The sequence below is a fragment of the Amia ocellicauda genome, chromosome 2, assembly GCF_036373705.1.
Source record: "Amia ocellicauda isolate fAmiCal2 chromosome 2, fAmiCal2.hap1, whole genome shotgun sequence".
NCBI classification, from domain to species: domain Eukaryota; kingdom Metazoa; phylum Chordata; class Actinopteri; order Amiiformes; family Amiidae; genus Amia; species Amia ocellicauda.
Window position 1 is genome coordinate 54148940 of NC_089851.1, and position 26463 is coordinate 54175402.

General features: G+C 47.6%; 13 non-coding genes across 13 annotated transcripts; all 13 read right to left on the bottom strand.

The window, feature by feature from the left end:
• Window positions 1-203: 203 nt before the first annotated feature.
• On the bottom strand, window positions 204-275 carry trnap-agg (transfer RNA proline (anticodon AGG)). Its single transcript has one exon. It is a non-coding gene; the product is annotated as a tRNA-Pro (tRNA).
• A 1092-nt stretch (window positions 276-1367) lies between these two features.
• Window positions 1368-1439, bottom strand: trnap-ugg (transfer RNA proline (anticodon UGG)). The gene has a single exon. It is a non-coding gene; the product is annotated as a tRNA-Pro (tRNA).
• A 1102-nt stretch (window positions 1440-2541) lies between these two features.
• Window positions 2542-2613, bottom strand: trnap-ugg (transfer RNA proline (anticodon UGG)). The gene has a single exon. It is a non-coding gene; the product is annotated as a tRNA-Pro (tRNA).
• A 500-nt stretch (window positions 2614-3113) lies between these two features.
• On the bottom strand, window positions 3114-3185 carry trnap-ugg (transfer RNA proline (anticodon UGG)). Its single transcript has one exon. It is a non-coding gene; the product is annotated as a tRNA-Pro (tRNA).
• Window positions 3186-4293: 1108 nt separating this feature from the next.
• On the bottom strand, window positions 4294-4365 carry trnap-ugg (transfer RNA proline (anticodon UGG)). Its single transcript has one exon. It is a non-coding gene; the product is annotated as a tRNA-Pro (tRNA).
• Window positions 4366-5877: 1512 nt separating this feature from the next.
• trnap-agg (transfer RNA proline (anticodon AGG)) lies at window positions 5878-5949 on the bottom strand. Its single transcript has one exon. It is a non-coding gene; the product is annotated as a tRNA-Pro (tRNA).
• A 506-nt stretch (window positions 5950-6455) lies between these two features.
• On the bottom strand, window positions 6456-6527 carry trnap-agg (transfer RNA proline (anticodon AGG)). The gene has a single exon. It is a non-coding gene; the product is annotated as a tRNA-Pro (tRNA).
• A 1662-nt stretch (window positions 6528-8189) lies between these two features.
• Window positions 8190-8261, bottom strand: trnap-agg (transfer RNA proline (anticodon AGG)). Its single transcript has one exon. It is a non-coding gene; the product is annotated as a tRNA-Pro (tRNA).
• A 572-nt stretch (window positions 8262-8833) lies between these two features.
• trnap-agg (transfer RNA proline (anticodon AGG)) lies at window positions 8834-8905 on the bottom strand. The gene has a single exon. It is a non-coding gene; the product is annotated as a tRNA-Pro (tRNA).
• Window positions 8906-13629: 4724 nt separating this feature from the next.
• On the bottom strand, window positions 13630-13701 carry trnap-agg (transfer RNA proline (anticodon AGG)). The gene has a single exon. It is a non-coding gene; the product is annotated as a tRNA-Pro (tRNA).
• A 1494-nt stretch (window positions 13702-15195) lies between these two features.
• trnap-agg (transfer RNA proline (anticodon AGG)) lies at window positions 15196-15267 on the bottom strand. The gene has a single exon. It is a non-coding gene; the product is annotated as a tRNA-Pro (tRNA).
• Window positions 15268-17171: 1904 nt separating this feature from the next.
• On the bottom strand, window positions 17172-17243 carry trnap-agg (transfer RNA proline (anticodon AGG)). The gene has a single exon. It is a non-coding gene; the product is annotated as a tRNA-Pro (tRNA).
• Window positions 17244-19315: 2072 nt separating this feature from the next.
• On the bottom strand, window positions 19316-19387 carry trnap-agg (transfer RNA proline (anticodon AGG)). Its single transcript has one exon. It is a non-coding gene; the product is annotated as a tRNA-Pro (tRNA).
• Between the last annotated feature and the right edge of the window lie 7076 nt (window positions 19388-26463).

A 26463-nucleotide genomic window follows, 5' to 3' on the forward strand; every position in this document is an offset into this window, starting at 1 on the left:
CAACAACAACAACAACAACGAACTTGTAAAAAACACATTTTCTTTAAAGAAAACAAAACACACAGATGACAGTCTGATTTCCCATCAGCTACACAGCCAACAGTATCTGAGGTTGAAAGACCTCCCTGGTGCAGAGGAGCCCAGAAGCCAAGCATCAAGAGAGAACAAACGAATGCTTCAGAGAATGCAAAGCAGGGCCAAGCGGGCTCGTCCGGGAGTTGAACCCGGGACCTCTCGCACCCTAAGCGAGAATCATACCCCTAGACCAACGAGCCAAGTTAACGTAGCGTGTCGCAGTTTCTGCTGGGCAAGCGCGTAACTGCTTTGGGGCAGACCGGGAGACCTACGCTCACTGACTGATAGCATGGACTGTAGCGCTGACGTATCTTTCCAGAATGGTAACGCCATCCCCAGTGAGACAGCACTGAGAGCATGGTTCAGCAGGCCCGCAAACAACTGAAAAGAATGCCTCTCCTTTGGTGCAGCTCAGGAGTACACGTTCAGCAAAGGTCTCCATAACAAGCCGGCAAACCACATTTCGTCCTCCTCCTCCTCAACAACACACTACATGTCCTCCTCCTCCTCCTCAACAACAACAACAACAACAACAACAACGAACTTGTAAAAAACACATTTTCTTTAAAGAAAACAAAACACACAGATGACAGTCTGATTTCCCATCAGCTATACAGGCAACAGTATCTGAGGTCGATAGCCCTCCCTTGTGCAGAGGAGCCCAGAAGCCAGCCTTCAAGAGCAAACGAACAAACACTTCGGTGACTGCAAAGTGGGGCCAAGTGGGCTCGTCCTGGAGTTGAACCCAGGGCCTCTCACACCCTCAGCAAGAATCATACCCCTAGACCAACGAGCCAAGTTAACGGAGGGTGTCGCAGTTTCTGCTGGGCAAGCGCGTAACTGCTTTGGGGCAGACCGGGAGACCTACGCTCACTGACTGATAGCATGGACTGTAGCGCTGACGTGTCTTTCCAGAATGGTAACGCCATCCCCAGTGAGACAGCACTGAGAGCATGGTTCAGCAGGCCCGCAAACAACTGAAAAGAATGCCTCTCCTTTGGTGCAGCTCAGGAGTACACGTTCAGCAAAGGTCTCCATAACAAGCCGGCAAACACATTTCGTCCTCCTCCTCCTCAACAACACACTACATGTCCTCCTCAACAACAACGAACTTGTAAAATACACATTTTCTTTAAAGAAAACAAAACACACAGATGACAGTCTGATTTCCCATCAGCTATACAGGCAACAGTATCTGAGGTCGATAGCCCTCCCTTGTGCAGAGGAGCCCAGAAGCCAGCCTTCAAGAGCAAACGAACAAACACTTCGGTGACTGCAAAGTGGGGCCAAGCGGGCTCGTCCGGGAGTTGAACCCGGGACCTCTCGCACCCAAAGCGAGAATCATACCCCTAGACCAACGAGCCAAGTTATCTGACAGTGTCACAGTTTCTGCTGGGCAAGCGCGTAACTGCTTTGGGGCAGACCGGGAGACCTACGCTCACTGACTGATAGCATGGACTGTAGCGCTGACGTGTCTTTCCAGAATGGTAACGCCATCCCCAGTGAGACAGCACTGAGAGCATTGTTCAGCAGGCCCGCAAACAACTGAAAAGAATGCCTCTCCTTTGGTGCAGCTCAGGAGTACACGTTCAGCAAAGGTCTCCATAACAAGCCGGCAAACCACATTTCGTCCTCCTCCTCCTCAACAACACACTACATGTCCTCCACCTCCTCCTCAACAACAACAACAACAACAACAACAACGAACTTGTAAAAAACACATTTTCTTTAAAGAAAACAAAACACACAGATGACAGTCTGATTTCCCATCAGCTATACGGGCAACAGTATCTGAGGTCGATAGCCCTCCCTTGTGCAGAGGAGCCCAGAAGCCAGCCTTCAAGAGCAAACGAACAAACACTTCGGTGACTGCAAAGTGGGGCCAAGTGGGCTCGTCCTGGAGTTGAACCCAGGGCCTCTCACACCCTCAGCAAGAATCATACCCCTAGACCAACGAGCCAAGTTAACGGAGGGTGTCGCAGTTTCTGCTGGGCAAGCGCGTAACTGCTTTGGGGCAGACCGGGAGACCTACGCTCACTGACTGATAGCATGGACTGTAGCGCTGAAGTGTCTTTCCAGAACGGTAACCGTATCCCCAGTGAGACAGCACTGAGAGCATGGTTCAGCAGGCCCGCAAACAACTGAAAAGAATGCCTCTCCTTTGGTGCAGCTCATTAGTACACGTTCAGCAAAGGTCTCCATAACAAGCCGGCAAACCACATTTCGTCCTCCTCCTCCTCAACAACACACTACATGTCCTCCTCCTCCTCAACAACAACAACGAACTTGTAAAATACACATTTTCTTTAAAGAAAACAAAACACACAGATGACAGTCTGATTTCCCATCAGCTACACAGCCAACAGTATCTGAGGTTGAAAGACCTCCCTGGTGCAGAGGAGCCCAGAAGCCAAGCATCGAGAGAGAGCAAACGAATGCTTCAGAGAATGCAAAGCAGGGCCAAGCGGGCTCGTCCGGGAGTTGAACCCGGGACCTCTCGCACCCAAAGTGAGAATCATACCCCTAGACCAACGAGCCAAGTTATCTGACAGTGTCACAGTTTCTGCTGGGCAAGCGCGTAACTGCTTTGGGGCAGACCGGGAGACCTACGCTCACTGACTGATAGCATGGACTGTAGCGCTGACGTGTCTTTCCAGAATGGTAACGCCATCCCCAGTGAGACAGCACTGAGAGCATGGTTCAGCAGGCCCGCAAACAACTGAAAAGAATGCCTCTCCTTTGGTGCAGCTCAGGAGTACACGTTCAGCAAAGGTCTCCATAACAAGCCGGCAAACCACATTTCGTCCTCCTCCTCCTCAACAACACACTACATGTCCTCCTCAACAACAACAACGAACTTGTAAAATACACATTTTCTTTAAAGAAAACAAAACACACAGATGACAGTCTGATTTCCCATCAGCTACACAGCCAACAGTATCTGAGGTTGAAAGACCTCCCTGGTGCAGAGGAGCCCAGAAGCCAAGCATCGAGAGAGAGCAAACGAATGCTTCAGAGAATGCAAAGCAGGGCCAAGCGGGCTCGTCCGGGAGTTGAACCCGGGACCTCTCGCACCCAAAGCGAGAATCATACCCCTAGACCAACGAGCCAAGTTATCTGACAGTGTCGCAGTTTCTGCTGGGCAAGCGCGTAACTGCTTTGGGGCAGACCGGGAGACCTACGCTCACTGACTGATAGCATGGACTGTAGCGCTGACGTGTCTTTCCAGAATGGTAACGCCATCCCCAGTGAGACAGCACTGAGAGCATTGTTCAGCAGGCCCGCAAACAACTGAAAAGAATGCCTCTCCTTTGGTGCAGCTCAGGAGTACACGTTCAGCAAAGGTCTCCATAACAAGCCGGCAAACCACATTTCGTCCTCCTCCTCCTCAACAACACACTACATGTCCTCCACCTCCTCCTCAACAACAACAACAACAACAACAACAACAACAACGAACTTGTAAAAAACACATTTTCTTTAAAGAAAACAAAACACACAGATGACAGTCTGATTTCCCATCAGCTATACGGGCAACAGTATCTGAGGTCGATAGCCCTCCCTTGTGCAGAGGAGCCCAGAAGCCAGCCTTCAAGAGCAAACGAACAAACACTTCGGTGACTGCAAAGTGGGGCCAAGTGGGCTCGTCCTGGAGTTGAACCCAGGGACTCTCACACCCTCAGCAAGAATCATACCCCTAGACCAACGAGCCAAGTTAACGGAGGGTGTCGCAGTTTCTGCTGGGCAAGCGCGTAACTGCTTTGGGGCAGACCGGGAGACCTACGCTCACTGACTGATAGCATGGACTGTAGCGCTGAAGTGTCTTTCCAGAACGGTAACCGTATCCCCAGTGAGACAGCACTGAGAGCATGGTTCAGCAGGCCCGCAAACAACTGAAAAGAATGCCTCTCCTTTGGTGCAGCTCATTAGTACACGTTCAGCAAAGGTCTCCATAACAAGCCGGCAAACCACATTTCGTCCTCCTCCTCCTCAACAACACACTACATGTCCTCCTCCTCCTCAACAACAACAACGAACTTGTAAAATACACATTTTCTTTAAAGAAAACAAAACACACAGATGACAGTCTGATTTCCCATCAGCTACACAGCCAACAGTATCTGAGGTTGAAAGACCTCCCTGGTGCAGAGGAGCCCAGAAGCCAAGCATCGAGAGAGAGCAAACGAATGCTTCAGAGAATGCAAAGCAGGGCCAAGCGGGCTCGTCCGGGAGTTGAACCCGGGACCTCTCGCACCCAAAGTGAGAATCATACCCCTAGACCAACGAGCCAAGTTATCTGACAGTGTCACAGTTTCTGCTGGGCAAGCGCGTAACTGCTTTGGGGCAGACCGGGAGACCTACGCTCACTGACTGATAGCATGGACTGTAGCGCTGAAGTGTCTTTCCAGAACGGTAACCGTATCCCCAGTGAGACAGCACTGAGAGCATGGTTCAGCAGGCCCGCAAACAACTGAAAAGAATGCCTCTCCTTTGGTGCAGCTCAGGAGTACACGTTCAGCAAAGGTCTCCATAACAAGCCGGCAAACCACATTTCGTCCTCCTCCTCCTCAACAACACACTACATGTCCTCCACCTCCTCCTCAACAACAACAACAACAACAACAACAACGAACTTGTAAAAAACACATTTTCTTTAAAGAAAACAAAACACACAGATGACAGTCTGATTTCCCATCAGCTATACGGGCAACAGTATCTGAGGTCGATAGCCCTCCCTTGTGCAGAGGAGCCCAGAAGCCAGCCTTCAAGAGCAAACGAACAAACACTTCGGTGACTGCAAAGTGGGGCCAAGTGGGCTCGTCCTGGAGTTGAACCCAGGGCCTCTCACACCCTCAGCAAGAATCATACCCCTAGACCAACGAGCCAAGTTAACGGAGGGTGTCGCAGTTTCTGCTGGGCAAGCGCGTAACTGCTTTGGGGCAGACCGGGAGACCTACGCTCACTGACTGATAGCATGGACTGTAGCGCTGAAGTGTCTTTCCAGAACGGTAACCGTATCCCCAGTGAGACAGCACTGAGAGCATGGTTCAGCAGGCCCGCAAACAACTGAAAAGAATGCCTCTCCTTTGGTGCAGCTCAGGAGTACACGTTCAGCAAAGGTCTCCATAACAAGCCGGCAAACCACATTTCGTCCTCCTCCTCCTCAACAACACACTACATGTCCTCCTCCTCCTCAACAACAACAACGAACTTGTAAAATACACATTTTCTTTAAAGAAAACAAAACACACAGATGACAGTCTGATTTCCCATCAGCTACACAGCCAACAGTATCTGAGGTTGAAAGACCTCCCTGGTGCAGAGGAGCCCAGAAGCCAAGCATCGAGAGAGAACAAACGAATGCTTCAGAGAATGCAAAGCGGGGCCAAGCGGGCTCGTCCGGGAGTTGAACCCGGGACCTCTCGCACCCTAAGTGAGACAGCACTGAGAGCATGGTTCAGCAGGCCCGCAAACAACTGAAAAGAATGCCTCTCCTTTGGTGCAGCTCAGGAGTACACGTTCAGCAAAGGTCTCCATAACAAGCCGGCAAACCACATTTCGTCCTCCTCCTCCTCAACAACACACTACATGTCCTCCTCCTCCTCAACAACAACAACGAACTTGTAAAATACACATTTTCTTTAAAGAAAACAAAACACACAGATGACAGTCTGATTTCCCATCAGCTACACAGCCAACAGTATCTGAGGTTGAAAGACCTCCCTGGTGCAGAGGAGCCCAGAAGCCAAGCATCGAGAGAGAACAAACGAATGCTTCAGAGAATGCAAAGCGGGGCCAAGCGGGCTCGTCCGGGAGTTGAACCCGGGACCTCTCGCACCCTAAGCGAGAATCATACCCCTAGACCAACGAGCCAAGTTAACGGAGGGTGTCGCAGTTTCTGCTGGGCAAGCGCGTAACTGCTTTGGGGCAGACCGGGAGACCTACGCTCACTGACTGATAGCATGGACTGTAGCGCTGAAGTGTCTTTCCAGAACGGTAACCGTATCCCCAGTGAGACAGCACTGAGAGCATGGTTCAGCAGGCCCGCAAACAACTGAAAAGAATGCCTCTCCTTTGGTGCAGCTCAGGAGTACACGTTCAGCAAAGGTCTCCATAACAAGCCGGCAAACCACATTTCGTCCTCCTCCTCCTCAACAACACACTACATGTCCTCCTCCTCCTCAACAACAACAACGAACTTGTAAAATACACATTTTCTTTAAAGAAAACAAAACACACAGATGACAGTCTGATTTCCCATCAGCTACACAGCCAACAGTATCTGAGGTTGAAAGACCTCCCTGGTGCAGAGGAGCCCAGAAGCCAAGCATCGAGAGAGAACAAACGAATGCTTCAGAGAATGCAAAGCGGGGCCAAGCGGGCTCGTCCGGGAGTTGAACCCGGGACCTCTCGCACCCTAAGCGAGAATCATACCCCTAGACCAACGAGCCAAGTTAACGGAGGGTGTTGCAGCTTCTGCTGGGCAAGCGCAAAACTGCTTTGGGGCAGACCGGGAGACCTACGCTCACTGACTGATAGCATGGACTGTAGCGCTGAAGTGTCTTTCCAGAACGGTAACCGTATCCCCAGTGAGACAGCACTGAGAGCATGGTTCAGCAGGCCCGCAAACAACTGAAAAGAATGCCTCTCCTTTGGTGCAGCTCAGGAGTACACGTTCAGCAAAGGTCTCCATAACAAGCCGGCAAACCACATTTCGTCCTCCTCCTCCTCAACAACACACTACATGTCCTCCTCCTCCTCCTCAACAACAACGAACTTGTAAAAAACACATTTTCTTTAAAGACAACAAAACACACAGATGACAGTCTGATTTCCCATCAGCTACACAGCCAACAGTATCTGAGGTTGAAAGACCTCCCTGGTGCAGAGGAGCCCAGAAGCCAAGCATCGAGAGAGAACAAACGAATGCTTCAGAGAATGCAAAGCGGGGCCAAGCGGGCTCGTCCGGGAGTTGAACCCGGGACCTCTCGCACCCTAAGTGAGAATCATACCCCTAGACCAACGAGCCAAGTTAACGGAGGGTGTCGCAGTTTCTGCTGGGCAAGCGCGTAACTGCTTTGGGGCAGACCGGGAGACCTACGCTCACTGACTGATAGCATGGACTGTAGCGCTGAAGTGTCTTTCCAGAACGGTAACCGTATCCCCAGTGAGACAGCACTGAGAGCATGGTTCAGCAGGCCCGCAAACAACTGAAAAGAATGCCTCTCCTTTGGTGCAGCTCAGGAGTACACGTTCAGCAAAGGTCTCCATAACAAGCCGGCAAACCACATTTCGTCCTCCTCCTCCTCAACAACACACTACATGTCCTCCTCCTCCTCAACAACAACAACGAACTTGTAAAATACACATTTTCTTTAAAGAAAACAAAACACACAGATGACAGTCTGATTTCCCATCAGCTACACAGCCAACAGTATCTGAGGTTGAAAGACCTCCCTGGTGCAGAGGAGCCCAGAAGCCAAGCATCGAGAGAGAACAAACGAATGCTTCAGAGAATGCAAAGCGGGGCCAAGCGGGCTCGTCCGGGAGTTGAACCCGGGACCTCTCGCACCCTAAGTGAGAATCATACCCCTAGACCAACGAGCCAAGTTAACGGAGGGTGTCGCAGTTTCTGCTGGGCAAGCGCGTAACTGCTTTGGGGCAGACCGGGAGACCTACGCTCACTGACTGATAGCATGGACTGTAGCGCTGAAGTGTCTTTCCAGAACGGTAACCGTATCCCCAGTGAGACAGCACTGAGAGCATGGTTCAGCAGGCCCGCAAACAACTGAAAAGAATGCCTCTCCTTTGGTGCAGCTCAGGAGTACACGTTCAGCAAAGGTCTCCATAACAAGCCGGCAAACCACATTTCGTCCTCCTCCTCCTCAACAACACACTACATGTCCTCCTCCTCCTCAACAACAACAACGAACTTGTAAAATACACATTTTCTTTAAAGAAAACAAAACACACAGATGACAGTCTGATTTCCCATCAGCTACACAGCCAACAGTATCTGAGGTTGAAAGACCTCCCTGGTGCAGAGGAGCCCAGAAGCCAAGCATCGAGAGAGAACAAACGAATGCTTCAGAGAATGCAAAGCGGGGCCAAGCGGGCTCGTCCGGGAGTTGAACCCGGGACCTCTCGCACCCTAAGCGAGAATCATACCCCTAGACCAACGAGCCAAGTTAACGGAGGGTGTTGCAGTTTCTGCTGGGCAAGCGCGTAACTGCTTTGGGGCAGACCGGGAGACCTACGCTCACTGACTGATAGCATGGACTGTAGCGCTGAAGTGTCTTTCCAGAACGGTAACCGTATCCCCAGTGAGACAGCACTGAGAGCATGGTTCAGCAGGCCCGCAAACAACTGAAAAGAATGCCTCTCCTTTGGTGCAGCTCAGGAGTACACGTTCAGCAAAGGTCTCCATAACAAGCCGGCAAACCACATTTCGTCCTCCTCCTCCTCAACAACACACTACATGTCCTCCTCCTCCTCCTCAACAACAACAACAACAACAACAACAACAACAACAACAACAACAACAACAACAACAACAACAACAACAACAACAACGAACTTGTAAAAAACACATTTTCTTTAAAGACAACAAAACACACAGATGACAGTCTGATTTCCCATCAGCTACACAGCCAACAGTATCTGAGGTTGAAAGACCTCCCTGGTGCAGAGGAGCCCAGAAGCCAAGCATCGAGAGAGAACAAACGAATGCTTCAGAGAATGCAAAGCGGGGCCAAGCGGGCTCGTCCGGGAGTTGAACCCGGGACCTCTCGCACCCTAAGCGAGAATCATACCCCTAGACCAACGAGCCAAGTTAACGGAGGGTGTCGCAGTTTCTGCTGGGCAAGCGCGTAACTGCTTTGGGGCAGACCGGGAGACCTACGCTCACTGACTGATAGCATGGACTGTAGCGCTGAAGTGTCTTTCCAGAACGGTAACCGTATCCCCAGTGAGACAGCACTGAGAGCATGGTTCAGCAGGCCCGCAAACAACTGAAAAGAATGCCTCTCCTTTGGTGCAGCTCAGGAGTACACGTTCAGCAAAGGTCTCCATAACAAGCCGGCAAACCACATTTCGTCCTCCTCCTCCTCAACAACACACTACATGTCCTCCTCCTCCTCCTCAACAACAACAACAACAACAACGAACTTGTAAAAAACACATTTTCTTTAAAGAAAACAAAACACACAGATGACAGTCTGATTTCCCATCAGCTTTACAGGCAACAGTATCTGAGGTCGATAGCCCTCCCTTGTGCAGAGGAGCCCAGAAGCCAGCCTTCAAGAGCAAACGAACAAACACTTCAGTGACTGCAAAGTGGGGCCAAGTGGGCTCGTCCTGGAGTTGAACCCAGGGCCTCTCACACCCTCAGCAAGAATCATACCCCTAGACCAACGAGCCAAGTTAACGGAGGGTGTCTCAGTTTCTGCTGGGCAAGCGCGTAACTGCTTTGGGGCAGACCGGGAGACCTACGCACACTGACTGATAGCATGGACTGTAGCGCTGAAGTGTCTTTCCAGAACGGTAACCGTATCCCCAGTGAGACAGCACTGAGAGCATGGTTCAGCAGGCCCGCAAACAACTGAAAAGAATGCCTCTCCTTTGGTGCAGCTCAGGAGTACACGTTCAGCAAAGGTCTCCATAACAAGCCGGCAAACCACATTTCGTCCTCCTCCTCCTCAACAACACACTACATGTCCTCCTCCTCCTCAACAACAACAACGAACTTGTAAAATACACATTTTCTTTAAAGAAAACAAAACACACAGATGACAGTCTGATTTCCCATCAGCTACACAGCCAACAGTATCTGAGGTTGAAAGACCTCCCTGGTGCAGAGGAGCCCAGAAGCCAAGCATCGAGAGAGAACAAACGAATGCTTCAGAGAATGCAAAGCGGGGCCAAGCGGGCTCGTCCGGGAGTTGAACCCGGGACCTCTCGCACCCTAAGTGAGACAGCACTGAGAGCATGGTTCAGCAGGCCCGCAAACAACTGAAAAGAATGCCTCTCCTTTGGTGCAGCTCAGGAGTACACGTTCAGCAAAGGTCTCCATAACAAGCCGGCAAACCACATTTCGTCCTCCTCCTCCTCAACAACACACTACATGTCCTCCTCCTCCTCAACAACAACAACGAACTTGTAAAATACACATTTTCTTTAAAGAAAACAAAACACACAGATGACAGTCTGATTTCCCATCAGCTACACAGCCAACAGTATCTGAGGTTGAAAGACCTCCCTGGTGCAGAGGAGCCCAGAAGCCAAGCATCGAGAGAGAACAAACGAATGCTTCAGAGAATGCAAAGCGGGGCCAAGCGGGCTCGTCCGGGAGTTGAACCCGGGACCTCTCGCACCCTAAGTGAGACAGCACTGAGAGCATGGTTCAGCAGGCCCGCAAACAACTGAAAAGAATGCCTCTCCTTTGGTGCAGCTCAGGAGTACACGTTCAGCAAAGGTCTCCATAACAAGCCGGCAAACCACATTTCGTCCTCCTCCTCCTCAACAACACACTACATGTCCTCCTCCTCCTCAACAACAACAACGAACTTGTAAAATACACATTTTCTTTAAAGAAAACAAAACACACAGATGACAGTCTGATTTCCCATCAGCTACACAGCCAACAGTATCTGAGGTTGAAAGACCTCCCTGGTGCAGAGGAGCCCAGAAGCCAAGCATCGAGAGAGAACAAACGAATGCTTCAGAGAATGCAAAGCGGGGCCAAGCGGGCTCGTCCGGGAGTTGAACCCGGGACCTCTCGCACCCTAAGTGAGACAGCACTGAGAGCATGGTTCAGCAGGCCCGCAAACAACTGAAAAGAATGCCTCTCCTTTGGTGCAGCTCAGGAGTACACGTTCAGCAAAGGTCTCCATAACAAGCCGGCAAACCACATTTCGTCCTCCTCCTCCTCAACAACACACTACATGTCCTCCTCCTCCTCAACAACAACAACGAACTTGTAAAATACACATTTTCTTTAAAGAAAACAAAACACACAGATGACAGTCTGATTTCCCATCAGCTACACAGCCAACAGTATCTGAGGTTGAAAGACCTCCCTGGTGCAGAGGAGCCCAGAAGCCAAGCATCGAGAGAGAACAAACGAATGCTTCAGAGAATGCAAAGCGGGGCCAAGCGGGCTCGTCAGGGAGTTGAACCCGGGACCTCTCGCACCCTAAGCGAGAATCATACCCCTAGACCAACGAGCCAAGTTAACGGAGGGTGTCGCAGTTTCTGCTGGGCAAGCGCGTAACTGCTTTGGGGCAGACCGGGAGACCTACGCTCACTGACTGATAGCATGGACTGTAGCGCTGAAGTGTCTTTCCAGAACGGTAACCGTATCCCCAGTGAGACAGCACTGAGAGCATGGTTCAGCAGGCCCGCAAACAACTGAAAAGAATGCCTCTCCTTTGGTGCAGCTCAGGAGTACACGTTCAGCAAAGGTCTCCATAACAAGCCGGCAAACCACATTTCGTCCTCCTCCTCCTCAACAACACACTACATGTCCTCCTCCTCCTCCTCAACAACAACAACAACAACAACGAACTTGTAAAAAACACATTTTCTTTAAAGAAAACAAAACACACAGATGACAGTCTGATTTCCCATCAGCTTTACAGGCAACAGTATCTGAGGTCGATAGCCCTCCCTTGTGCAGAGGAGCCCAGAAGCCAGCCTTCAAGAGCAAACGAACAAACACTTCAGTGACTGCAAAGTGGGGCCAAGTGGGCTCGTCCTGGAGTTGAACCCAGGGCCTCTCACACCCTCAGCAAGAATCATACCCCTAGACCAACGAGCCAAGTTAACGGAGGGTGTCTCAGTTTCTGCTGGGCAAGCGCGTAACTGCTTTGGGGCAGACCGGGAGACCTACGCACACTGACTGATAGCATGGACTGTAGCGCTGAAGTGTCTTTCCAGAACGGTAACCGTATCCCCAGTGAGACAGCACTGAGAGCATGGTTCAGCAGGCCCGCAAACAACTGAAAAGAATGCCTCTCCTTTGGTGCAGCTCAGGAGTACACGTTCAGCAAAGGTCTCCATAACAAGCCGGCAAACCACATTTCGTCCTCCTCCTCCTCAACAACACACTACATGTCCTCCTCCTCCTCAACAACAACAACGAACTTGTAAAATACACATTTTCTTTAAAGAAAACAAAACACACAGATGACAGTCTGATTTCCCATCAGCTACACAGCCAACAGTATCTGAGGTTGAAAGACCTCCCTGGTGCAGAGGAGCCCAGAAGCCAAGCATCGAGAGAGAACAAACGAATGCTTCAGAGAATGCAAAGCGGGGCCAAGCGGGCTCGTCCGGGAGTTGAACCCGGGACCTCTCGCACCCTAAGTGAGACAGCACTGAGAGCATGGTTCAGCAGGCCCGCAAACAACTGAAAAGAATGCCTCTCCTTTGGTGCAGCTCAGGAGTACACGTTCAGCAAAGGTCTCCATAACAAGCCGGCAAACCACATTTCGTCCTCCTCCTCCTCAACAACACACTACATGTCCTCCTCCTCCTCAACAACAACAACGAACTTGTAAAATACACATTTTCTTTAAAGAAAACAAAACACACAGATGACAGTCTGATTTCCCATCAGCTACACAGCCAACAGTATCTGAGGTTGAAAGACCTCCCTGGTGCAGAGGAGCCCAGAAGCCAAGCATCGAGAGAGAACAAACGAATGCTTCAGAGAATGCAAAGCGGGGCCAAGCGGGCTCGTCCGGGAGTTGAACCCGGGACCTCTCGCACCCTAAGTGAGACAGCACTGGGAGCATGGTTCAGCAGGCCCGCAAACAACTGAAAAGAATGCCTCTCCTTTGGTGCAGCTCAGGAGTACACGTTCAGCAAAGGTCTCCATAACAAGCCGGCAAACCACATTTCGTCCTCCTCCTCCTCAACAACACACTACATGTCCTCCTCCTCCTCAACAACAACAACGAACTTGTAAAATACACATTTTCTTTAAAGAAAACAAAACAGACAGATGACAGTCTGATTTCCCATCAGCTACACAGCCAACAGTATCTGAGGTTGAAAGACCTCCCTGGTGCAGAGGAGCCCAGAAGCCAAGCATCGAGAGAGAACAAACGAATGCTTCAGAGAATGCAAAGCGGGGCCAAGCGGGCTCGTCCGGGAGTTGAACCCGGGACCTCTCGCACCCTAAGTGAGACAGCACTGAGAGCATGGTTCAGCAGGCCCGCAAACAACTGAAAAGAATGCCTCTCCTTTGGTGCAGCTCAGGAGTACACGTTCAGCAAAGGTCTCCATAACAAGCCGGCAAACCACATTTCGTCCTCCTCCTCCTCAACAACACACTACATGTCCTCCTCCTCCTCAACAACAACAACGAACTTGTAAAATACACATTTTCTTTAAAGAAAACAAAACACACAGATGACAGTCTGATTTCCCATCAGCTACACAGCCAACAGTATCTGAGGTTGAAAGACCTCCCTGGTGCAGAGGAGCCCAGAAGCCAAGCATCGAGAGAGAACAAACGAATGCTTCAGAGAATGCAAAGCGGGGCCAAGCGGGCTCGTCCGGGAGTTGAACCCGGGACCTCTCGCACCCTAAGCGAGAATCATACCCCTAGACCAACGAGCCAAGTTAACGGAGGGTGTCGCAGTTTCTGCTGGGCAAGCGCGTAACTGCTTTGGGGCAGACCGGGAGACCTACGCTCACTGACTGATAGCATGGACTGTAGCGCTGAAGTGTCTTTCCAGAACGGTAACCGTATCCCCAGTGAGACAGCACTGAGAGCATGGTTCAGCAGGCCCGCAAACAACTGAAAAGAATGCCTCTCCTTTGGTGCAGCTCAGGAGTACACGTTCAGCAAAGGTCTCCATAACAAGCCGGCAAACCACATTTCGTCCTCCTCCTCCTCAACAACACACTACATGTCCTCCTCCTCCTCCTCAACAACAACGAACTTGTAAAAAACACATTTTCTTTAAAGAAAACAAAACACACAGATGACAGTCTGATTTCCCATCAGCTTTACAGGCAACAGTATCTGAGGTCGATAGCCCTCCCTTGTGCAGAGGAGCCCAGAAGCCAGCCTTCAAGAGCAAACGAACAAACACTTCAGTGACTGCAAAGTGGGGCCAAGTGGGCTCGTCCTGGAGTTGAACCCAGGGCCTCTCACACCCTCAGCAAGAATCATACCCCTAGACCAACGAGCCAAGTTAACGGAGGGTGTCGCAGTTTCTGCTGGGCAAGCGCGTAACTGCTTTGGGGCAGACCGGGAGACCTACGCACACTGACTGATAGCATGGACTGTAGCGCTGAAGTGTCTTTCCAGAACGGTAACCGTATCCCCAGTGAGACAGCACTGAGAGCATGGTTCAGCAGGCCCGCAAACAACTGAAAAGAATGCCTCTCCTTTGGTGCAGCTCAGGAGTACACGTTCAGCAAAGGTCTCCATAACAAGCCGGCAAACCACATTTCGTCCTCCTCCTCCTCAACAACACACTACATGTCCTCCTCCTCCTCAACAACAACAACGAACTTGTAAAATACACATTTTCTTTAAAGAAAACAAAACACACAGATGACAGTCTGATTTCCCATCAGCTACACAGCCAACAGTATCTGAGGTTGAAAGACCTCCCTGGTGCAGAGGAGCCCAGAAGCCAAGCATCGAGAGAGAACAAACGAATGCTTCAGAGAATGCAAAGCGGGGCCAAGCGGGCTCGTCCGGGAGTTGAACCCGGGACCTCTCGCACCCTAAGTGAGACAGCACTGAGAGCATGGTTCAGCAGGCCCGCAAACAACTGAAAAGAATGCCTCTCCTTTGGTGCAGCTCAGGAGTACACGTTCAGCAAAGGTCTCCATAACAAGCCGGCAAACCACATTTCGTCCTCCTCCTCCTCAACAACACACTACATGTCCTCCTCCTCCTCAACAACAACAACGAACTTGTAAAATACACATTTTCTTTAAAGAAAACAAAACACACAGATGACAGTCTGATTTCCCATCAGCTACACAGCCAACAGTATCTGAGGTTGAAAGACCTCCCTGGTGCAGAGGAGCCCAGAAGCCAAGCATCGAGAGAGAACAAACGAATGCTTCAGAGAATGCAAAGCGGGGCCAAGCGGGCTCGTCCGGGAGTTGAACCCGGGACCTCTCGCACCCTAAGCGAGAATCATACCCCTAGACCAACGAGCCAAGTTAACGGAGGGTGTTGCAGTTTCTGCTGGGCAAGCGCGTAACTGCTTTGGGGCAGACCGGGAGACCTACGCTCACTGACTGATAGCATGGACTGTAGCGCTGAAGTGTCTTTCCAGAACGGTAACCGTATCCCCAGTGAGACAGCACTGAGAGCATGGTTCAGCAGGCCCGCAAACAACTGAAAAGAATGCCTCTCCTTTGGTGCAGCTCAGGAGTACACGTTCAGCAAAGGTCTCCATAACAAGCCGGCAAACCACATTTCGTCCTCCTCCTCCTCAACAACACACTACATGTCCTCCTCCTCCTCAACAACAACAACGAACTTGTAAAATACACATTTTCTTTAAAGAAAACAAAACACACAGATGACAGTCTGATTTCCCATCAGCTACACAGCCAACAGTATCTGAGGTTGAAAGACCTCCCTGGTGCAGAGGAGCCCAGAAGCCAAGCATCGAGAGAGAACAAACGAATGCTTCAGAGAATGCAAAGCGGGGCCAAGCGGGCTCGTCCGGGAGTTGAACCCGGGACCTCTCGCACCCTAAGTGAGACAGCACTGAGAGCATGGTTCAGCAGGCCCGCAAACAACTGAAAAGAATGCCTCTCCTTTGGTGCAGCTCAGGAGTACACGTTCAGCAAAGGTCTCCATAACAAGCCGGCAAACCACATTTCGTCCTCCTCCTCCTCAACAACACACTACATGTCCTCCTCCTCCTCAACAACAACAACGAACTTGTAAAATACACATTTTCTTTAAAGAAAACAAAACACACAGATGACAGTCTGATTTCCCATCAGCTACACAGCCAACAGTATCTGAGGTCGATAGCCCTCCCTTGTGCAGAGGAGCCCAGAAGCCAGCCTTCAAGAGCAAACGAACAAACACTTCAGTGACTGCAAAGTGGGGCCAAGTGGGCTCGTCCTGGAGTTGAATCCAGGGCCTCTCACACCCTCAGCAAGAATCATACCCCTAGACCAACGAGCCAAGTTAACGGAGGGTGTCGCAGTTTCTGCTGGGCAAGCGCGTAACTGCTTTGGGGCAGACCGGGAGACCTACGCACACTGACTGATAGCATGGACTGTAGCGCTGAAGTGTCTTTCCAGAACGGTAACCGTATCCCCAGTGAGACAGCACTGAGAGCATGGTTCAGCAGGCCCGCAAACAACTGAAAAGAATGCCTCTCCTTTGGTGCAGCTCAGGAGTACACGTTCAGCAAAGGTCTCCATAACAAGCCGGCAAACCACATTTCGTCCTCCTCCTCCTCAACAACACACTACATGTCCTCCTCCTCCTCAACAACAACAACGAACTTGTAAAATACACATTTTCTTTAAAGAAAACAAAACACACAGATGACAGTCTGATTTCCCATCAGCTACACAGCCAACAGTATCTGAGGTTGAAAGACCTCCCTGGTGTAGAGGAGCCCAGAAGCCAAGCATCGAGAGAGAACAAACGAATGCTTCAGAGAATGCAAAGCGGGGCCAAGCGGGCTCGTCCGGGAGTTGAACCCGGGACCTCTCGCACCCTAAGTGAGACAGCACTGAGAGCATGGTTCAGCAGGCCCGCAAACAACTGAAAAGAATGCCTCTCCTTTGGTGCAGCTCAGGAGTACACGTTCAGCAAAGGTCTCCATAACAAGCCGGCAAACCACATTTCGTCCTCCTCCTCCTCAACAACACACTACATGTCCTCCTCCTCCTCAACAACAACAACGAACTTGTAAAATACACATTTTCTTTAAAGAAAACAAAACACACAGATGACAGTCTGATTTCCCATCAGCTACACAGCCAACAGTATCTGAGGTTGAAAGACCTCCCTGGTGCAGAGGAGCCCAGAAGCCAAGCATCGAGAGAGAACAAACGAATGCTTCAGAGAATGCAAAGCGGGGCCAAGCGGGCTCGTCCGGGAGTTGAACCCGGGACCTCTCGCACCCTAAGCGAGAATCATACCCCTAGACCAACGAGCCAAGTTAACGGAGGGTGTTGCAGTTTCTGCTGGGCAAGCGCGTAACTGCTTTGGGGCAGACCGGGAGACCTACGCTCACTGACTGATAGCATGGACTGTAGCGCTGAAGTGTCTTTCCAGAACGGTAACCGTATCCCCAGTGAGACAGCACTGAGAGCATGGTTCAGCAGGCCCGCAAACAACTGAAAAGAATGCCTCTCCTTTGGTGCAGCTCAGGAGTACACGTTCAGCAAAGGTCTCCATAACAAGCCGGCAAACCACATTTCGTCCTCCTCCTCCTCAACAACACACTACATGTCCTCCTCCTCCTCAACAACAACAACGAACTTGTAAAATACACATTTTCTTTAAAGAAAACAAAACACACAGATGACAGTCTGATTTCCCATCAGCTACACAGCCAACAGTATCTGAGGTTGAAAGACCTCCCTGGTGCAGAGGAGCCCAGAAGCCAAGCATCGAGAGAGAACAAACGAATGCTTCAGAGAATGCAAAGCGGGGCCAAGCGGGCTCGTCCGGGAGTTGAACCCGGGACCTCTCGCACCCTAAGTGAGACAGCACTGAGAGCATGGTTCAGCAGGCCCGCAAACAACTGAAAAGAATGCCTCTCCTTTGGTGCAGCTCAGGAGTACACGTTCAGCAAAGGTCTCCATAACAAGCCGGCAAACCACATTTCGTCCTCCTCCTCCTCAACAACACACTACATGTCCTCCTCCTCCTCAACAACAACAACGAACTTGTAAAATACACATTTTCTTTAAAGAAAACAAAACACACAGATGACAGTCTGATTTCCCATCAGCTACACAGCCAACAGTATCTGAGGTTGAAAGACCTCCCTGGTGCAGAGGAGCCCAGAAGCCAAGCATCGAGAGAGAACAAACGAATGCTTCAGAGAATGCAAAGCGGGGCCAAGCGGGCTCGTCCGGGAGTTGAACCCGGGACCTCTCGCACCCTAAACGAGAATCATACCCCTAGACCAACGAGCCAAGTTAACGGAGGGTGTTGCAGTTTCTGCTGGGCAAGCGCGTAACTGCTTTGGGGCAGACCGGGAGACCTACGCTCACTGACTGATAGCATGGACTGTAGCGCTGAAGTGTCTTTCCAGAACGGTAACCGTATCCCCAGTGAGACAGCACTGAGAGCATGGTTCAGCAGGCCCGCAAACAACTGAAAAGAATGCCTCTCCTTTGGTGCAGCTCAGGAGTACACGTTCAGCAAAGGTCTCCATAACAAGCCGGCAAACCACATTTCGTCCTCCTCCTCCTCAACAACACACTACATGTCCTCCTCCTCCTCAACAACAACAACGAACTTGTAAAATACACATTTTCTTTAAAGAAAACAAAACACACAGATGACAGTCTGATTTCCCATCAGCTATACAGCCAACAGTATCTGAGGTCGATAGCCCTCCCTTGTGCAGAGGAGCCCAGAAGCCAGCCTTCAAGAGCAAACGAACGAACACTTCGGTGACTACAAAGTGGGGCCAAGTGGGCTCGTCCTGGAGTTGAACACACGGCCTCTCACACCCTCAGCAAGAATCATACCCCTAGACCAACGAGCCAAGTTAACGGAGGGTGTCGCAGTTTCTGCTGGGCAAGCGCGTAACTGCTTTGGGGCAGACCGGGAGACCTACGCTCACTGACTGATAGCATGGACTGTAGCGCTGAAGTGTCTTTCCAGAACGGTAACCGTATCCCCAGTGAGACAGCACTGAGAGCATGGTTCAGCAGGCCCGCAAACAACTGAAAAGAATGCCTCTCCTTTGGTGCAGCTCAGGAGTACACGTTCAGCAAAGGTCTCCATAACAAGCCGGCAAACCACATTTCGTCCTCCTCCTCCTCAACAACACACTACATGTCCTCCTCCTCCTCAACAACAACAACGAACTTGTAAAATACACATTTTCTTTAAAGAAAACAAAACACACAGATAACAGTCTGATTTCCCATCAGCTACACAGCCAACAGTATCTGAGGTTGAAAGACCTCCCTGGTGCAGAGGAGCCCAGAAGCCAAGCATCGAGAGAAAACAAACGAATGCTTCAGAGAATGCAAAGCGGGGCCAAGCGGGCTCGTCCGGGAGTTGAACCCGGGACCTCTCGCACCCTAAGCGAGAATCATACCCCTAGACCAACGAGCCAAGTTAACGGAGGGTGTCGCAGTTTCTGCTGGGCAAGCGCGTAACTGCTTTGGGGCAGACCGGGAGACCTACGCTCACTGACTGATAGCATGGACTGTAGCGCTGAAGTGTCTTTCCAGAACGGTAACCGTATCCCCAGTGAGACAGCACTGAGAGCATGGTTCAGCAGGCCCGCAAACAACTGAAAAGAATGCCTCTCCTTTGGTGCAGCTCAGGAGTACACGTTCAGCAAAGGTCTCCATAACAAGCCGGCAAACCACATTTCGTCCTCCTCCTCCTCAACAACACACTACATGTCCTCCTCCTCCTCAACAACAACAACGAACTTGTAAAATACACATTTTCTTTAAAGAAAACAAAACACACAGATGACAGTCTGATTTCCCATCAGCTACACAGCCAACAGTATGTGAGGTTGAAAGACCTCCCTGGTGCAGAGGAGCCCAGAAGCCAAGCATCGAGAGAGAACAAACGAATGCTTCAGAGAATGCAAAGCGGGGCCAAGCGGGCTCGTCCTGGAGTTGAACCCAGGGCCTCTCACACCCTCAGCAAGAATCATACCCCTAGACCAACGAGCCAAGCTAATAGGCAATATTGCATGTTCTCCTGGGCAAGCACATAACTGCTTGAGGCAGACCCTCACCTGATCACCACATGTGGTTACACTTTAAGAAGGGGTGAGTTTAAGGTCATCGGTAACATCACAAAGGTTGGCAGCATTTTACATGAATATGTAAAGTTAAAAACACACACTACATGTAAATAAGCCATACTACTTGTTTAGTGTATGTAAGCTCGTTCTGTAATCATACATCATCCATACTAGTATTTAATAATTGAATTAACTATACACAAACTACTTGGTCAATTCACTCTTGTTACCGTGTAATTACAGTGCAAGTAAATTGTAATAATTGTAGCGTTGTATATTGGGCCATATTTTACATGTAACTATATATTTCATATTTGTCCAATTAATGTACATTTGTTTTTTTTGTTTTTTAGCTGGTACCAAAACATTGGACTCTGGAACTAAAAGGTCGGAAATTGGAAGAACTATTAATGACAAATGAATGACCGCTGATACAAGTAAATAGTGTTTCCTCAAATCTAAAGTGAGACCTTTTTGAATGAATCTGTAATACATGCCCTAAACAGAATGAGAACATGGATCCATCATGCCTTGTTACCACTGTGCAGGCTGGTGGTGGTGGTGTAATGGTGTGGGGGATGTTTTCTTGGCACACTTTATGCCCCTTAGTGCCAATTGGGCATCGTTTAAATGCCACGGCCTACCTGAGCATTGTTTCTGACCATGTCCATCCCTTTATGACCACCATGTACCCATCCTCTGATGGCTACTTCCAGCAGGATAATGCACCATGTCACAAAGGTCGAATCATTTCAAATTGGTTTCTTGAACATGACAATGAGTTCACTGTACTAAACTGGCCCCCACAGTCACCAGATCTCAACCCAATAGAGCATCTTTGGGATGTGGTGGAACGGGAGCTTCGTGCCCTGGATGTGCATCCCACAAATCTCCATCAATTGCAAGATGCTATCCTATCAATATGGGCCAACATTTCTAAAGAATGCTTTCAGCACCTTGTTGAATCAATGCCACGTAGAATTAAGGCAGTTCTGAAGGCAAAAGGGGGTCAAACACCAAGTGAGTACCAAGTGAAATCTATTAAAGTATTGAAGTATCCCAATGTTTTAAGTTACACTTCATGTATACATGTGTTTGGAAGTTTATCCAAATATATTCTACCAGTATATTTAGAATGCAACATTTTTGCAGTCTAATATATTCACAGTATACAATACATGCAATATGAGATTGTTGTGTATTTAGCAGTATACTAAATGTATATTATAAGGGGACATATATGTATGCATTTTTATATATTTAGTATAAAATACATGTGTAGATGTTACAGTATATTTGCATATAATTATAGATATATTAAAAACAAGTTTACATATAATTCTGAATATACTTAAGTTATATTAAGCAATATTTGTATTGTATAATATAGTGTATTTGACCATATTTCTGTATCAAGTGACAGTGCAATTGATATTTAAAAGAATATTTTCACCATATATTATAAAATGGTATGCACATTTATAAAACATATTAATACATTAAAATACATTTCATATTTCAGAATAATATATATTTTTAAATATTTTATTTTTGTAAGGGTATCTTCCATAAATGCAGTTTTACCAAACAAAGGAAAACCAGGAAAGGTTGGTGGAGGAGATTACGCAGTTTTGGCAGCCCATTCTGAAACCCACTGCAGAATATATTCTGGCAGGAGGTCTGATTAAAATACTGGAAAATCTTCAATCAAAGTCAAGAAATGTGTCAAAAGGCTTCCAGTTTCCTTTCCTGCCATGAGAAGTATGCTGATTTCAGAACCTCTATGAAGTAGATTCCTTATTTTTCAAAAAATAAGTAATGGTTATTTTTTTCATTGTTTCCTCAATATATTAATAATAAACTGTTTTATTTTTTTCTGCAAAATAAGTAAAGTTTACTTATTTATTTCTGGTTCCTGTTTTTTTTTTTTTTAAATAAGTAATGGTTATTTATTTTTATCTTTCTTGTTTATTACTTTTTCTGTGAATTCTGATTCTAGTAGTATGAAGAAATAAGTAATAGTTACTCATTCCTTATTTCTGTTTCCCTGTTTTTTCACAAAATAAGTAATGGTTATTTCAAAAATCCCTGTTTACAAATGTAAGGACTTATAGGACAACAGCATTACATACAGATAGATAACATACATTAGTTATTATGGTAACAAGTGTCCATTATAAACAATCTATTAACAAATTATTGATTATGTTATTGTTATATGATTATTACAAATTATAAATATATTAGACATTTTTATTTAAACATTTTTGCTATACTATGTAGTTTGCATGTTCTCCCCGTGTCCACGTGGGTTTCCTCCCACCGTCCAAAGACATGTGGGTTAGGTTAATTGGCTTCTCTAAATTGCCCTGTATGTGGGTGTGTCTGCGTGTGTGTGTGTGTGTGTGTGTGTGTTGCCCAGCGATGGACTGGGGTCCCGTCCTGGGTGTATTCCTGCCTTGTGCCCTTTGCCTGCCGGGATCAGTGCTCGGCGACCTTCGCCAGGATAACTGGTTTCAAAAATGGATGGATAATAGCAGCAATTAACTGGCATGGCAGTTAATGATAATAGATTGATATCGATGTGCAAATGTCATGTTATTATACCCTTTATTAAATATGTTATTAAATACCTTAAAACATATTATAGCAAAAAAGTTTAAAAATGTCTAATATATTTATAATTTGTAAAATTAATCATATAATAATAACATAACATGTTAATAGATTGTTTATAATGGACACTTAAAATAAAGCATTACCATTATTCTTAATACATGGATACAAGATAATCAACAACATGGGAGGGCTTGAGAATCTGCTATGGCTTTGTGCAAGGAAATTTGGCACTGAATAAATGTTGGCTACAGCAAACATGCGCTGCTGTACAGGCTGACAGAGACACTGTGATGCATTTCTTCAATGAGTGATGCTTACTTAATCTTTATTTCCATTTCCCAGTTTAAGGACACTTATCTCTACAGCATTACTTCAGTAGTTCACGCAGCCCCCTATAGAAGTCAGCGGAAGATGTAGTGATTGAAGTAATGGAGGTATCTTGGCCTGTACACACTTGGCAGAGGGAACGACAGCCTGGCCATGGAACACCTACCCCCAGCTCCATCTTGAGATTAGCGAGAGGCAGCAGTGATGCAGCGCTATGGAGCCTACAGCGCAGGGAAGGGACTTAATGCGTGGTATCTCTGATGTAGTGCTTGTGTGTTTTTCAGGTCTTTTCTATAATGTGCTTTCTGTATTGTCATAAACCCCTGGCACTTTTTGTCACTGTTACTCTATATTGTTTTGCATTACATTCATAAAGAAAATAAAACGAAAAATCTCTAATAGTGTGTGTCTCAATGGTTGTGTTTGTTCATACATCGATAAAAAACGTTTGGAAATACTATGAAAAGTAAAATGTAGATAACAAATAAGTAATCATAAGTTATTTCTGTGTCCTATTCTGTAAAAAATAAGAAATGATTAGTCCTACTTATTAAGTGGTCACTGAACAGTGTGCTCTCTGTCAAAAGCCAGCTTTTGGGCTCCTCTGCACAAGAGGGCTTTTGACCTCAGATGCTGTTGCCTGTGCAGCTGAAGGGAAATCAGACTGTCATCTGTGTGTTTTTCTATAAAACAAATGTGTATTATGCAAGTTTGTTGTGGTTGTTGAGGAGGAGGAGGAGGAGGAGGAGGACGACATGTAGTGTGTTGTTGAGGAGGAGAACTTTGTGAAGCCACTTGTTCAGTTGGCCCGTTGGTCTAGGAGTATGATTCTCACTTAGTGTGCGAGAGGTCCTGTGTTCAACTCCTGAACGAGCCCTAGGGCATGAAGCCGTCTGGTTTCGTGGCTGGTGACGGTAGTCTTCTTGGGGTTGCTTTCCTCTACCTGCTTTCGCATTATTGTTGATCTGCACTGTGAAGTGCTGTTAAATGAGTTTTGAATCATTTGGCTGAATCTGAGCAGATAACATAGCCCTAAACATTTCAGAATTCATCCTGCTGCTTTTGTCAAAAGTCAACCAGTTCTCTTGACAGCCATACATGCCCTTACCATAACACTACCTTCACCATGTTTCACAGATGAGGTGGTATGCTTCAGATCATGAGCAGTTCCTTCCCTTCTCCATACTCTTCTCTTCCCATCATTCTGGTACAAGTTGATCTTTGTCTCATCTGTACATAAGATGTTGTTCCAGAACTGTACAGGGTTCTTTAGATGTTTTTTGCCAAACTCTAATATGGTCTTCCCATTTCCTGTTTAAATACAGAGGGTTTACCACAAGATGTACTCTGGTGAAGTGTTCTCTTGATTGTTGACATTGACACAGATACGCCTACCTCCTGGAGGGTATTCTTGATCTAGCCAACTGTTGTGAAGGGGTTTTCCTCACCAGGGAAAAAATTCTGTCATCCACCACAGTTGTTTTCCGTGGTGTTCCTGGCCTTTTGGTGTTCCTGCGCTCACCAGTACGTTCTTATTAGTGGATTTGGCCACACCTAATGTTTTTGCTCTCTGATTGGTTTGTTTTGATATCTAAGGCAAAACACCCCAAGAACAAGCAGGATCTAAAGACAGCTGTAGTGCAGGCCTGGCATAGCATCACCAGGGAAGAAACCCAGCATCTGGTGATGTCTATGGGTTCCAGACTTCAGGCAGTCATTGACTGCAAAGGATTTGCAACTGATAGGGAGAAATTTTACTCCCTCAATAAACAGGCGGACAAGGAATACTCAGGACCCGATTTAACTGAAATAATACCAAAATAGTTTATTCAGCTACAACTAAGTGCTCTGGAGATGGTCAGTCAGCAAGACACATCTAAGGTTTTTCTAAAGAACATGCTATCATATACAAGATGACTCCCTTTGGTTGCTGGGCAACTGGATGACGTCAATGATGTACCCCAAACTTGATCACAGACTTCTCCTTTGTCTTCTGTTTTCTCTATAGCCTTGGATGAAAATGTTTTTCTAAAAATCAGCTACACAGAACTACTGCACCTGTCCTCTGCGGAGCAATACACAAAGCTTAAATTCATACATGGGTTACACAATCTTACTGCAACAATGGTGCAAATATATTTGGCATTCGGACAGGCCACTGTCCCGCATCACAACCAAGTATTGAAACTCACAATTTAATTAATGATTATGTTAGTTTGTCCAAATACTTTTGAGCCCCTAAAATTGGGGGGACCACATAAAAATTGGTTTAATTCCTACACCATTCACCCGATTTGGATGTAACTACCCTCCAATTAAAGATGAAAGTCTACACTTAAAGCACATCTTGATTGTTTCCTTTCCAATCCATTGTGATGGTGTACAGAGCCAAATTGACAATTGGGTCTGTCCAAATATTTATGGACCGGACTGTATACCTGTAACGAAGGACTGCCATGGCGGGGAACCCAGGTGCGGAGTGAGAGGTGGTCAGAAACAGGCTGTGGTCAATGCCGGCAAACCGTAATGTCCAGGGAAATCCACAAGTCCTGGTCGATAAGACAAGCAGGGGGTCAATGATCAGGCAAACAGGCTGGTAGGGAGAATACGGGAATTGGTGGAGGAACACGTGGAGGTTGTAAACAATCAATAACAAAAGGATACAAGACTTAGCAGTGAATTAAAGTCACAGAGGGGTTTATATGTGTAGCAGAGAGGAGCAGAGGACGGTGAAGGAGAGTGCTGGTCCAATGGGAGTTCGAGGATGATAGAACAAGTGCACATGGTGCCGAGGAATGTTAAGTGGCTGATTGCTGGGGAATGTGAGGGTTTAGAATTCCGGTGATGCTGACCTCTGCAGGGGAGCTTGTGAATTGCGGGATGTGTGGGATACAACAGTGACAATACCACTTGTTATTGTGTGTTTGAGTTTACTTGCATGGATTGTCTATTCATGTCAATATTAAAATTCCAAAGCATAACATTTATTCACAACATGCTTTAGTGTTAAATGTTTGATATGGCAGCACATATAAAGGTGTATACAGCTCTGGAAAAAATTAAGAGACCAGTGCACAATTATCAGTTTCTCTGGTTTTACTATTTATAGGTATATGTTTTGGTAAAATGAACATTTTTGTTTTATTCTATAAACTGCTGAAAACATTTTTCCCAAATTCCAAATAAAAATATTGTCATTTAGAGCATTTATTTGCAGAAATTTACAACTGGACAAAATTACAAAAAAGATGCAGTGTTGTCAGACCTCAAATAATGCAAAGAAAATAAGTTCATATTAATTTTTAAACAACATAATACTAATGTTTTAACTTACAAAGTGTTCAGAAATTAATATTTGGTGATTTTCAATCAAAGCATTCATGCGTCTTGGCATGCTCTCCACCAGTCTTTCACATCGCTGTTGGGTGACTTTATGCCACTCCTGGCGCACAAATTCAAGCAACTCGGCTTTGATTGA